This window comes from Ixodes scapularis, unplaced genomic scaffold, assembly GCF_016920785.2.
Source record: "Ixodes scapularis isolate PalLabHiFi unplaced genomic scaffold, ASM1692078v2 PGA_scaffold10__122_contigs__length_95168666, whole genome shotgun sequence".
NCBI lineage: Eukaryota > Metazoa > Arthropoda > Arachnida > Ixodida > Ixodidae > Ixodes > Ixodes scapularis.
In genome coordinates, this window is record NW_024609836.1 from 45,924,708 (window position 1) to 45,938,032 (window position 13,325).

Genomic DNA, 13,325 nt, shown 5'->3' on the forward strand with positions numbered 1-13,325 from the left:
GAGAACACTGGGGACTTATGGTGACGCTGTTTTATAGACTGTCGCAAATAATTACTATGTGTATCGTTACCTTTTAGTAAGAGACATATTCCTTGGAGTGTTTAGCAACAATATTGAAGAAATATATTGGTGCGAAAGGTGCACCATATTTGCGACATTGTTCACGGACGAGGTGGTCACTGACCAACCGACTTGTTTCAAATGATCAGTATAAAAGACGCATGGGTAGCCATTGGAGGCAGCGATTAGGTTAGCGTTCGTCGCGTGTGTGTAGTGCGTGTTTGGCATTGGTGTTCTAATTCTTTGTCTGTTGTAAATGTATAACGCGTGTGCACATAAGCAGCGTGGAAAGAAATTTATCCAAGCGATAATAATTTTTTTTTTGCCAATTTCAAATTTGACATCGACAGCGCCACTTAGGTTTTGTGAGAGTTAGCGCCAGCTACTGCTAAATGTACTGAAATATACTGGGTTGGTTAGTAACCGTTACTAGCTCTTTGACCTGGTAACCTTTACTAACTTGACCGTTACTACCTACGGTTACTAGGTACCTAGTATCATATGTGACAAGCAGTTTCTAGCTTTTACCTAGTAAATACTACTAGCTTCTTTGTTTTTAAAGAGTGTATCCCAATATTTCCTCGTTCTTCGCAGAATCCAGAACAAAAGCCCGCGTTCGTGCGAAAGCGTTCGCTGTTACAGAAACAAAAATAAACGCACATATATCTGCGAAGGGGAGGAGGAAGGAAAGGGAACACTCTTATTCTCGCAATTTCACAGCGAAAATAACCACTCTTGATTTTAACCTTGAGTGCTAATTTTATTTTACCCCGCTGGGCAAGTTAGTAACATCCAGATCCGATATCGTTTTGTTGTCCCACGACTAAACACGCGACAATATGTCCTCCGGAGAAACAAAAACCTATGTGACTGATACATAGAAAACCACGGGACGAGAAGAAACGAAAAATAAAACTAATACAACTTTTCCCACTGTCCCGGGGTTTTCTCAGTACCACCGCGCCCAGCTCGCATGCACAAAAATTTCAGCAACAAACAATTTGTCTTGCCACCGATTTCTACGCTCCTCAGCTAGTCGGAGCTAAAGCTTGTAAAACGAGCCACCCACACCTTCCAGTCCCTGAGCTCTCGGTGGTTAGCCATGAATTACACAAACACGAAACTCTCTTCATTAAACTGACCTGAACAAAAACAAAAGGAATGACCGCCTCAAACTTCGGAAAATAAAAAATAAATAATTAAAAAAAAAAAAGAAACAGGGACGGCATCGCCCAGAACGCGGCTCGACTCCCACACGCGCCAGAAAGCAACCGCCGCCGCCTTTTCACGCGCCCAGGAAAAGACCTCATTAACGAAACACGCGCTCGTTTAATCTGGTCCTTGGAACAAAGAAAAAAAAAAGAGATTAGAAGAAACGACCCCGCGCGCCTTTCTTCATTCAACCCCTGCGCACCGTCGTCTTCTTGGCCCGTCTACACGTACAAGCTGCTCTTACCACCTTACAAACTCCCCCGTAGCACGCGAGCTTGTACCCTGCAAGGCTGACGGCGCCCTGTCTTCTTCCGGTTATTCGGGGTAGGAGGTTCGGCCTCTTCCCCTCCCTCCCTCCTCCCTTCCCCCTTTCCTGAACTCACAACCGCTGCAGCACACTGAAAGAATTTCCTAATTAGGAAAAGCCGCCGACGCAGACCCCCAGCCTTCTGCATGCAGTGCAATGTGGCGAAGTCGTGGCGCAGGCGGCGGCAGAGTGCGTACACTTTGTATCGAAGCATCCTTCATGCTGCGGAGAGAACAGACGATCGAAGCTGGCGGGGGGAGTATTTCGCGGCCAACTTCCCGTAAACGAAGACGACGTTTGGAATGATTGTGGCGTCGACGATGATCGAAATGACGCTCGGCTTGAATCAACGGCTTTCCCGGTGATGAAGTTTAGGGCGCCCGGCTCTTCCCAAAGTTGCGAGTTGTTGTTGCTATATGACGCGTTGGGAAGCTCAGTGTTGATGGACTCTACCTTTTTTTTTTTTTTTTTTTTTTTTGTTATTCCTGCTTTGCGTCGCCTCAAGAGTTGTCGCAATCGTTCAACATCGAAACTTTAGAACTCGTCGTATCCACTTAGGAAAGAAGCGAGTGAGGTCGTGAGAAGAAACGGAAAGTATGATCTAGCGGGGCTTCCCAACTCGGCTTCCCGGAAAACGCGGATATAGAAATATGAGAACCAGAAGAGACATCGATTAAAGAAGAATTAAAAAGGATAAATACAGAGCACTAAAAGAACCAAAGGCGCCGGAACCTCTACTCCACACCGGCAGCGGAAAAAAAGCCAATTTCATGGATAAACCGTAGGCGCCAGTGCTATAGGTTGTTAACCCGACAGCCGACAAGCGCGTCCAATTAAAACAAAAGTAACAACAACAATCAAAAAAATGTTATGTAAACCTCTGTGATGTCAAACTCCTCGAGGTGCCTGAACGTGTATGCACCCTTCTTCACAAAGCACCCTGAACACCAATCAGCGATTTGCCTTTAATAAGTTCAGCCAGTGGGAAGGACGAGCCGTACGGTGCGCCGATAGTCTCGCAGCCGCACTGGTAAAAAAGGGCGTTCATCCCTTCTGCCACTAAAAGCTCAAGACGGTTAGAGCACAGGACCTAACGAAACCTGTCGTCCTTTTCTAGTTGATTAAACGGACTAAATGGACTGGTGTTCACTAAGAAAGAAAGAGAGAGCAAACTTCGTTCCAACCACCCATGTCCGTGCAGTGGAGTTCACGGAGCATCCCAGGTATAGTACTCAAACTTTAGAGATTATTGCGCGCAAAAACGTACTCACGATCACTCGGACAACGCAAATAACTCAACTATAATAGCCTACGGACCCTAGCAAAATAAATACAGAAACGAAAAGTAGCGGGGCCTTGAAACTCGCCGTGGCGTTTCGCAACGTACGCGCGTAAGAAATAAACGAAAAGAACCGCACGAAAAAAAACTCTCCAACAGCAACAACACGCCCACGAAAGGCAGCTGCGGCGACTACGGGCAGCCTCTGCACTCACGATCCACCTCTTCCGAAACGGTAGACCCTGTCATCGCAAAATTGAACAAACGAAGCCCCGTAGAGAACGTCTAAATGCTCCGTACCCGTTTTCGTATTTAATATAACTCTGTTCATCCCCAAGCCGAAAGTGCGGTGGAAGCTGCGGGCTCGTTAGATCAGTAACGCCACGTAAACAGGCTCTTCTGCCATTCGAGCAGGGTCACGTGATAAAAGGGGAGGCGGTTGCTTAGTCCGGCGAGTGCATAGCTTCCACCGCACTGTCAGCTTAGGAGTGAAGGAAGCGTAAACGTACGGTGCTCCGGATACCTCGACTTCACAAATGTCTCCTCTCGCGCGCTTTGTTTGTCTGTCCGTGACAGATGCCTCCGGCGACTAGAATGAAACGCTTTCTCCGAAATAATGTTGGTTCGCTGTTAAAACTATAGACGCTGACTTGAGTGATGGATGGAGCCTACAAGCGACGGCAGGCACCGAGGAACGAGGTGGTAAGCCATTGTGAAAAACGTACGCCCGCGGGTCAGTACCCCCTTGTGAGCGTCTGGTGTCTGTACTCTAAATACAAAAATTAGATACCGTGCTGTACCACGCAGTGCTATTTTGTGGTCTTTAACGTGTATCGCGCATTACATAAACACACGCCAGTACGATGCTCATCTCTAGACACCTTGTCCACCTCGGACAATGCAAATCCGATATCGAACATATATTATTCCAGCTGATCGATATTCGATGTCCCCACAGCAAATCGAACAGGCTGGCCTTCCATACTATAATTTAGTATAACTCGGCAAAGGGTTAAGGTTACGATCGCCGACAGCCGAATATATCGACACGGGATAGTCCACCACAGGGCTGACAGGGCTGTACTCCGAACGGTGTGCCGACGGCGACGTATCTCCTGATGCCGCTCTGATTGGTTCACGGGCGTTACTTCTCGCTCCTTGCCAAGCGGTGCCGAAACAGAGAACAGCATAAAACGATCACGCATTAAGAACTACACTCGTTGAGGCAACTGTTCCGAACGACAACACATCTCTCGAAGAGATATATCGGCGCGGAAAGATGAAAACGGCATGCAGGTCTTTCGGTCGTCCCGTCTCGCCTGCACGAGCTTCCTCGAAAACGCATCGGCGTCCCGTGACGTTGGAGCGTGCATGCATGCAGCCAAAGCACGGCAGAAGGCAAAGGGCGCGTGCTGGGAGGCCGGGGCCGGCCTTTCGTGTAAGCTTCTCGCTCCTATTTTAAACCGCATCTTTCGTTTTTCCTGCACTACTACATCGAGAACAATATCAACGCGAACATCCCGCCACGCTTATTTGGCGCACCTGCCAGTCTTTGCAGACTCTCGGTCCTGGAACTCGGAGTTTAGAATCGAGTCTTCGAACTATTCGACACATCGAGTGAGATAATTCCGGAGATCGAAGTCGTAGCCAAAGGACAGATCGAGCGTTGCCGCCCATTGGTGTGGTCCCAAAAGAAGCCAACGCAACCGACGATATAATAAGGTAGCGACCTGGTTCTAGCTCAAAGCCCTACGGGCACTACCCCGCACGTTCTCGGATGCTGTCGAAGCGTTGCGTCGGATGAATGGGTGGATGGCATTGTCTATATACCCTTTGTTTCGAGCGGTAGCTCGCGCCACATGGTCTAGAAACATCGGCCCAGTCAACGACAGGGTTGTCAGACAAAAGTGTGATTCCACTAAACACCACACTCATATCGGGTGGGGGCTATATATCCACTTTCGTAGATTCCAACTCGGTATATTTCGATTGACCGCCTTCATCTCATATGTCCACGGTGCAGTCTGCCAGCTTCGTCAAGTACTCAAACGGCTCAATTAAGACTGAAAGAAAAACAACAAAAAAGCAGACCCAGCTGCGGTGTGTGTTCGTACCATCCGAACACGCGTGTGTTGGCTGCAGAAGAGCACGAGGTTCGGCTACGGAACCCAACACAACTAGGTCACCACGGGTGAACGCGCGGGGGAAAGTGACGCGTCACACGCATGCACACCCTTTCCACTCACTTTTTCTTTTTTCTCCGCGCATCCTTTTTATTGGGGTCAATCGAGACACACACACGGGCAGCCTGACATCGGGGTGGCGGCGGCAGCATCAGGGCAGCATTAACGCAGTTGACGATACGCTCCCGAAATTGCAGTAGTCGGCAGCGATTTCAATACGCCGATCAAAGTCCGCTCACCGCACGCCTCAACCGTATCGACCATAGAAGCACAGCACCCGAAGAAACATTCGACGGTTGATGCGTTTTTACACTGTTAGACAGAGGCATCTTCATGGCCGTTGCTGTTGCTATATAGCACTAACCTCTTCACCTTTTTTTTTGTTGTTTTCTCTCGAGTGAGCTAAATCACGAGGGGGATACAGCTTGTGTTTTTTGTTTTGTTTTTTGCGTTTTCTTTTTTTGCCCGCGTTACAGCGAGATATCAGCTCTAGCTATCAGACGACACGCACCGAATGAAGAAACATGGAGACGGCGGCAGTCAATCATACGGATGCACAAAGACGCAATCAGAAGCATCAAGGTTTCATACTGACAGTACACAGATTTGTTTGAAACGGCCAGTAAAGCGTGGCTAACTCTACGCATCCGGCACTGTCGATAGATCGTTCTGATATCACCGATAACGATACGACGCATGTGCAAAGACGTCAGCGGAGTATCGGGTCTGCCGTTTTCACAGTCGTCGGAACGGTCCACTAAAACTCTCTAATGTTGCGCAGGGAAGAGAACTCAACGAGTAGAGCTCGTCCAACAAGTCAAACAACCACAAAGCAGACGAAAAACACCCAAAAATAACAATATCAATATAAAAAAATTACAAAAAAAAATGTAAGTATAAGTTTGTCGCGAGAAGAACCATGTCCCCAACAACATTCACCACAAAACGCCATTCTCCGGTCTTTCCTTATTTTTTTCACTCAAAGTTTTTTTTTTTTTTTTTTTTTTTTTTTTTTTGTATGGAAACCGATTGTAACGTACTCGGCGTCACGCCATCGGAGTCAATCTAATGACGTGTGAATGTCACGTGACCTTCGGGACAGGTCACGTGATCTATTCGCAGCGATGGATTGGCATGGGATGGCTCTTAGCGTTCGCTCTGATCCATCGCAAGCCAAAACAGTGTCGACCACAACTGCTCTCCCGCTGCGAGAAGCATCCGTAAAGCCTTTTGGAAACAAAAGGAAAACCATAAAAAAAAGGAAACTATTTATCTTTTTTTTAGGAACGGCCTCCGCAGCCCTCTGATTCAATCGATTGTTTGTTTGATTTTCTAAGCAGTTCGTTGAGTAGAGGTTCGAGGGAGGGTAAACAAAGAGGCCACAGACCTCGGCGGCGTATACGGCCAGACACAACGCGAGCCGTGGTTTTCCGAGCGGATCTAAGTTTTGTTTCGTTTACGTTTCCTCCCGGACTGTTCAATGATCTCGCATTTATAGGCGTCGGTCTTAAGGGGAAGAACAACAAACTAAGGCCCCCTCCTCGTAACCGTAAATACGTTCCGCTCAAAACTATTCTGTCTTCATAAGGTCTGCGCCTTATCGGGGACAAGCCAGCCGGTTGTCTCATCATAAACGTCATCGCTTCTTTCATTTTGTTTAAGGGAGGGGGCGTGACCATTGACCGGAAACCGGAACTTAAGACCCAACCCAAAACAAAAGAATCGAAGCAAGGAACGGATGGGGGGGACGAGTTGCTGCGTGTTAAAGGGGCCATGAAACGATTTTTCTACTTTCGCTAAATACTACTCAGAATCGCTCTTTAGCGTTTAAAACCTAATAAACTTGCCTTAGTTTTTCTTTCTAAAAGCAGTAAGCAAATAAATTCGAGAAATATCAGGATTCTACATTCCCTCAACTCGGAGCCAGAACCAGCGGCCACGTGGCCTGGTGCCTATCCTATGGCGCCAACGTTATTCATAGCCACGCGCTGGGGTCGGCAAAGTTTAAAACGCGTGCTGAACTCTAGGCATTGTTCAGGGGAGGACGGGGCCGAGTGGGCTAACGCGTCTCAGCTCGGACAATGTGAATCGAAAGCTAGCACTGCAGACCACAAGGATCCTCGTTTTGGTCCCTCCCTCCCCTCCCCTCCCCTCCCCTCTCCCCCCCCCCCCCCCACGGGCCGACGGGGGGGGGGGGGGGGGGGGGGGGGGGGGGGCCGTCGGCCCGTTTCGATCTGGATAAGCATCGCCATGGCGGATGCTCGTGTAATTGCCCCGACATGATACCACACTGACCAGCAGAGACACCAGACGTCGCACGGAAACTGACTACAGCTTCCAGCTGTCAAAACTTCAAAGATACACGCAACACAATTACTTTTAGTAATAGGGATGGTAATCTGTAACTCGCATTCATCCACATTTAAAAAAAAAATCCATCGCGTGACGCCACAGTACCACAAAAAGAAAGAAGAAAACGTTTTTTTTTTTCTTTTTTCAGCAAGGAAACAAAAGGCAACAAAAAGCTCGAACTTTACGCCGTCTTTATGGGATTGTCTCATCTTGACAGGAAAAAAAAGAAAATATATTTTTAAGGAAGTTTACGTGGGCGCACACGTAATACGTTCAAGCTCATCCCCAAGCTTCTCGTTCCTTCCCTCCCTCTCCCTTTTTTTGATTCGATATATACAACACAGAAAAAGAGCAAAGTGATACAAAACGGGATAAAAGAACTAAAATAAAAAACCAAGGGAAATCGTTTTTTCGTCGCCGACGACTAGGACAATTCCGATTCATGGCACGTCCCTTTGGAATTCGATAACGAAATTAACGAGAGTAGAGGGAGGGAGGGGGGAGAGAGGGAAAGAAAGAGAGAGTAGGACCCCCACACCACTCGAGCTATCATTAGCAGAACTCGCGCGGCTGCAGCGCAGCGTTTGCACGTCGATGCTAACGCGCAGGTAATTTGCACCCACATACCAGTCTGTCTGTCCGCGTGTGTACTGTGCGTGCGTCTCTACCCCAGTCTGTATGAGCGTCCGTGTGTGCGTGAGTGCCCACGTATATAGGTGCGTATGCGCGCGTGTGTTTCTGACTGTGCGTGCGTGCGTGTATGTGTGTGTGTGTTTGTGTATGTCCGCATGTTTTGGTGCCGGAAAAGGGGGAGGGGGGGGGGGGGGCGTTAATGAACCGACGAACCTGGTCGGTTGCTCTTCCATTATTCCTTTCTAGGCTTCCGAAAACACTAAAGAAAAAAAAAAAAATACGATGCCGGAGAAGAAAAGGGCACCGTGTCACAAAACAGAACAAAAGCAGGAGCGACGCATCGGCAAACAATGGTACACGCATCAAGGCCGGGATAGCCGGGAGAGGGACACAGCTCGGACACATTACAAAGGACAATGCAACTTTTTTTTTCTTTTCTTCTGCTACTCAAATGTCCAGGAGAGAAAAGAGAAAATTAAAAATTAAGAAATATAAAAAAAGAAAATACAAAAAACGACAAACTGGATGTACGACCGTATGAGGCAGGAAGAACAGATGTTCCGTGGGAGAGGGGAAGGAAAAGGGGGGGGGGGGGGGGTCGGTCTGTGCTGCAAGCATCATCGAATTCCAATCAATCTTGTTCTCTCGTTCTCTTTACCTTTTCTTTTTTTAATCTTTCGTGTCCACACGTGCGGGGTTTGGGTGTGTCCGTGCGTGCCTAGTTTGTACTCTTTTTTTACACGCTGCATCGATAACCCGGCGCGTTCGCCTTTTAAAATATCGGTATTCGGTATCTAATTTTCCTCTTTCCTGGATCGCGAGGGTTGATGAGGTGAAGATACGCGCGCGGTCTTAGAAACGACGCTTCCCCGTGTCAAGATCCCGTGGTCGACTCCATACATGGCTGGATGCATGAATGCATGGATGCTAATGGCTGTACATACCTGGCAGTAGGTTGCGCCACCTAGCCTAAAAACCTTATACTTTTTTGTTGTTTTTTACACAATTCAGCTTACCATTTTGCGTCTTACTCTACAACGGGTCATAGTTACTGGCAACTTAAGAAACAAAAAGCGTGCCGATCCCCATGGATCTCATTATCTCTCAGCAACCAATCGAATTGCGGCATCGGCCCGATAAGAGTCCCGAAAAACGAATTACAAAGCAAAGGAAGCATAAAAAAAGTAAGCCACGTCTTGGGCATAGATAGCACTTGAGATAATCCTCTCACACGTGCGTATCATCGGAGCCACGTATCAAGTATTTTCTAGCAGTCCCGTAGTGGCCTTAGAAATGGATGTGTAAGTTGAAACAAAGCATAGCGTTAGGTTCCTCACAACTGTTTGCGTTGGATCATTTGACTGACTTTTGATTTTAATGGCCTCGTCAGCGGCGAAGGGTATACTGCGCTCAAAGTTATATGGCACTAAACTGTTCAAGGCAAGATCACAAATGACGATCTTGTCTTTAAAAAGCGTCGTCAACGAGCGTTCTTGTGTAGGGATCGCTCGAGCGACAAACGAGAAACGCTGCATGTAGACACGCGTCGAATACAGATTGTATCCAATGTAGTTTGTGTGCAATAAAGTAAGATTTTATTACTACTACGAGTACTGCCACACATTTTAGCGGATTTTATTAAACACTCGAGTTCCCACACCAACGAACTCATCAGAGCGTGCACTACTTTCCCGCAAAACACTCACCTAGCGAAGGAATCAGGAAGCCACGCCCAGGATTTCTTGAGTTGTCGGATTAAACCGTACTGCAGAAAATAGATCTCGGGTCGGCCTATAAGCGAATCCTGTTTTCCTGGGGCAGAGATAAATCGGCGCTTGTCGCGGCGGTGCGCAGGGCCATAAAGCCACGAGGCATGAGAGCGAGACCTTACGATGCAGCGGGGTACATGTCCAGGCCACTTTCCATTGCAGAATCTGCTCCCAATCTTCGGACGTGGCGTGCACTGAATTACGGCGCGTTGCCGCGAGCATCCTTCTGTCGTGCGCTATACTTATACGGGGCACACTGCGTCTATAGAGCAAGTTATTACTGTCACAGTTCCGTTTATGTAACGTTTAGAGCCGATCTATTAAAGGGGTACTCCGGAGTTTTCTTTGTAGAACCCGATTTGCGTGAACATTTGCTAAACACACCAACAAACATGGCCAAAATAGTAACCCAAATGTTGGGCGAAAATAACTTCCCTTTTTTGCGAAGTTATTCAATTTACAAGTTTGGTCCTCACCGAGTTGTTCGAAGCGAAAGTGTCTACTGGCAACAATGAAAAAGTGACGTCAGGAGAAGGCAGGGGTTCACTCTGTGGACCGTAGACTTTGTTCCTAACTGATTACAAGCAGTTTCACGGTTTCAAAGGAATGCTTTGGACGCTCGCTCCGGCACCCGCGCAGCAACTTGAAACTAATGCTCGGCATGTATATGCCATTTGTAGACTGCCCGCTCGACCCGCCAGCCTGCCGTCCCCTGACGTCACGGCACTAAAACGCGCGCGTATACATGAATGTTGGTTTTGGCATCATCATTTTCACTCGCCCATCTATTAAATAAAATACCGGAAAGGGTAAAGGCCGGGAGATTCCGAAAATATAGTTACTTGGGGTAGCTCGAAAAATGGCCGCGGAGTATCCCTTTAAGAACGGCGCTGTACACGATACAGTCCCTGCCATCGCGTTCGTGTTATTATTATGACAAATATGTTGTAGTTATTGATTTTGTTGTTTTTTGCGACTAGAAAGCATCGGCGTTCTCGTTTACGTACGAGGATGACTCAAAAATCATCCGCACTCCGGCTATCTTAGAGCCGCAGTGAAACAGCTCACAGGTCATACAAAAGACACGCGAAGTTCGCTGCGCAGACATGATGACGAAATGACCTGCGGACACAGGTTTGAAGCATGTTTGCGTCATGCACATGTCGAACGTGCCTGCAGAAATGTTTTGTATGACCAATGCGAACATCATACAAGGGAGAAACTCGGTGTTCGCAGACTGCGTTTTGTGCGATGCGCTATAGCCGTGTGACCGCGGGTTAAAACTCGGCCGCGCTGTTTCATCGGCGCTTTGCGTACACGGAATTTCCGTCTCTCCACCCACTGCAGTGCTAGTTATTGAGGTGCGAGAGATAATGGCCGCCACGGTTATGATTTGCACAGGCGGGGGAGCCCTCGTTTTAGCGGTATATCAGGGTGTATCTAGTGCCGATATTTATCGAAGACTTTGTGCATACTAGAAAGAAAGTGTTTTGTTGAAAACAAGGGTGTTCAAATGAAATTTGAACAGATACCGAAGTTGCACAAGTGACAGTCATAAAGAAGGAGAAGGAAGCCCGTCCAGGACTGATGACGGTGGATGATGTGACAACTCATTTGCAACTCAGCCAATTCTTTGGCCACGCAAATATACTATGACAGGCTTAGATTTGCGAAGCAGTTGATAAAAATTATTTCAAAAGTCACAGTGTGATTTTAGTTTAAAATCACACTCTTATGTTTCGACACCTCACGCGATACCAGCGTGCCAACGGGACATGACAGAAAAAAAAAAAAAAAAAAAAAAAAAGCGAAATCGCATTTTAACGAGTTACAGCAGTAAAACATTTCTTTACCTTGACAAGGCAATAAAAATTTGCGATGTCGCATTTCATCCACTCGGAACACTGAAAGCATTTATGCAATCTAACAAGGCAGAAATAAAACAAAGCAAATCAAACCTCCAACACACAAAAAAAAAAAAAATAAACCAATAAAAAAAAAACAGTCAAAAGCGCGCTTTAAGTCGCAACTTCATTTTTGTCTAGTTCATATTTCCCGCAATACAAGCCCGTGACGGGCACCCAGATTTTCCCTTTCCGCAAGGACACGGTTTTACGCGCCCCTGCCACCAGGTGACGCGAGCCGCCGCCCAAATTCAAAAAGTCGGCCCTTGATTCATCCATCCATCCCAAACAGTCCAACCACATGCACAAAATCTAATCAAGACGCTCACGCTAATCACACATACGAAACACACAGTGTCACTGCAGACACGATGACAGAAGTAACTACGGACACGCCTCAAGCTTGTTCGGAGCGTGTTTGCTTCGTTCGAACACGCCTGCACAGAGTTTTTGTATGACTAATGTCCGTCATACAAATAAAAAACACATTATCTGCAGTCTGTCTTTTGTACGATGTATTTCCAGAGTAACAGCGGCCGAACAAGGTCTGTACATACGGTGCACATTGCTGCTCCAAAGAATCGGCTATAGTGACACCTCGAACTACACCAGCCGTATAATGCAACTATAAAGCGGCGTGCGCCGTATGCTTACCGGCGCTTTCTTGGTGGCTGCGCAGGAGGCCTAAACGGGATCTCAACCGACTCCGCCGTAAATTTTCCTCCGAGACCCGCTTGACCTCCGACTTCCCTCCGATACCCGCCGATATCGTGAAGCCACGAAGCGCATAAGAGGAGCTGACCGAAAGATACGTCTCCGCTGCCCTCCTCCAGCACGCCAAGGAGAACACCTAACGTTCCCAGGTCGGGAACCTCTATGCTGAGACGTTACTCGCTACAGCTCTGCCTGTGACGCAGTCTAAAAAACACTCGTGAGTCAATTGCTGGAATCGGCGGCAGGGACTCTGCGAATGAGAAAACAAAAAATATGTTTAGACGCAGAAAAAATAGATTAAAATGTGTAGCGGCACTGACCATGACGTTTCGCCATGCTCAGTGCCACAGCGCAGACAGTTTTGTTAGGCCTAAACTATATCGCGTTTCAGATTTACTCCAGACTCAGCCGATGCTTCAAGGAATTGGGCCTTTCTTGTTTATGATTGGTTTAACGATGATAGAATACCTACAGAAACATTGTGCGGAGCATTATTCATTTACTCCTTTATGCGATTAATTTAGATATGTGGGTGAATTTTAGATTAGCTTTCCGCCTTTTTACCGAGTCGCACACGTTTCAAACGCCAAAGGCATAATTTCTTCTTACGACAACCAAATTTTGTAAGAACTACTTCGTGCAGCGCACGAATAATTGGCAAAACTTCCTTTTCTCTCGATGTGACAACGAGCAGTATACATCCTCATTCAGCGAGCTCCCTCCACAGATCGCAGGGGTTGGCTCTTCCAGGTGCTTTGCGGGAAAGCAGACAATCCAGATATTTTTTAGTGCAGTGGAAGCTACGTGTTCGATGACCAGCACTTTGTCTACCTTTAGCAGGCGACAAACGGAAGAAGGTTGAATCGGTCCGGCGAGAGCGTTGCTCAAACCGCACTGCCAGCTTCGGGCTGA

General features: G+C 47.4%; 1 protein-coding gene across 1 annotated transcript in view; it reads right to left on the minus strand.

The window, feature by feature from the left end:
* The window catches only part of LOC8026047 (E3 ubiquitin-protein ligase TRIM9), a 256,675-nt gene that overhangs the window by 201,415 nt on the left and 41,935 nt on the right, over positions 1–13,325 (minus strand). The window lies entirely within an intron of this gene.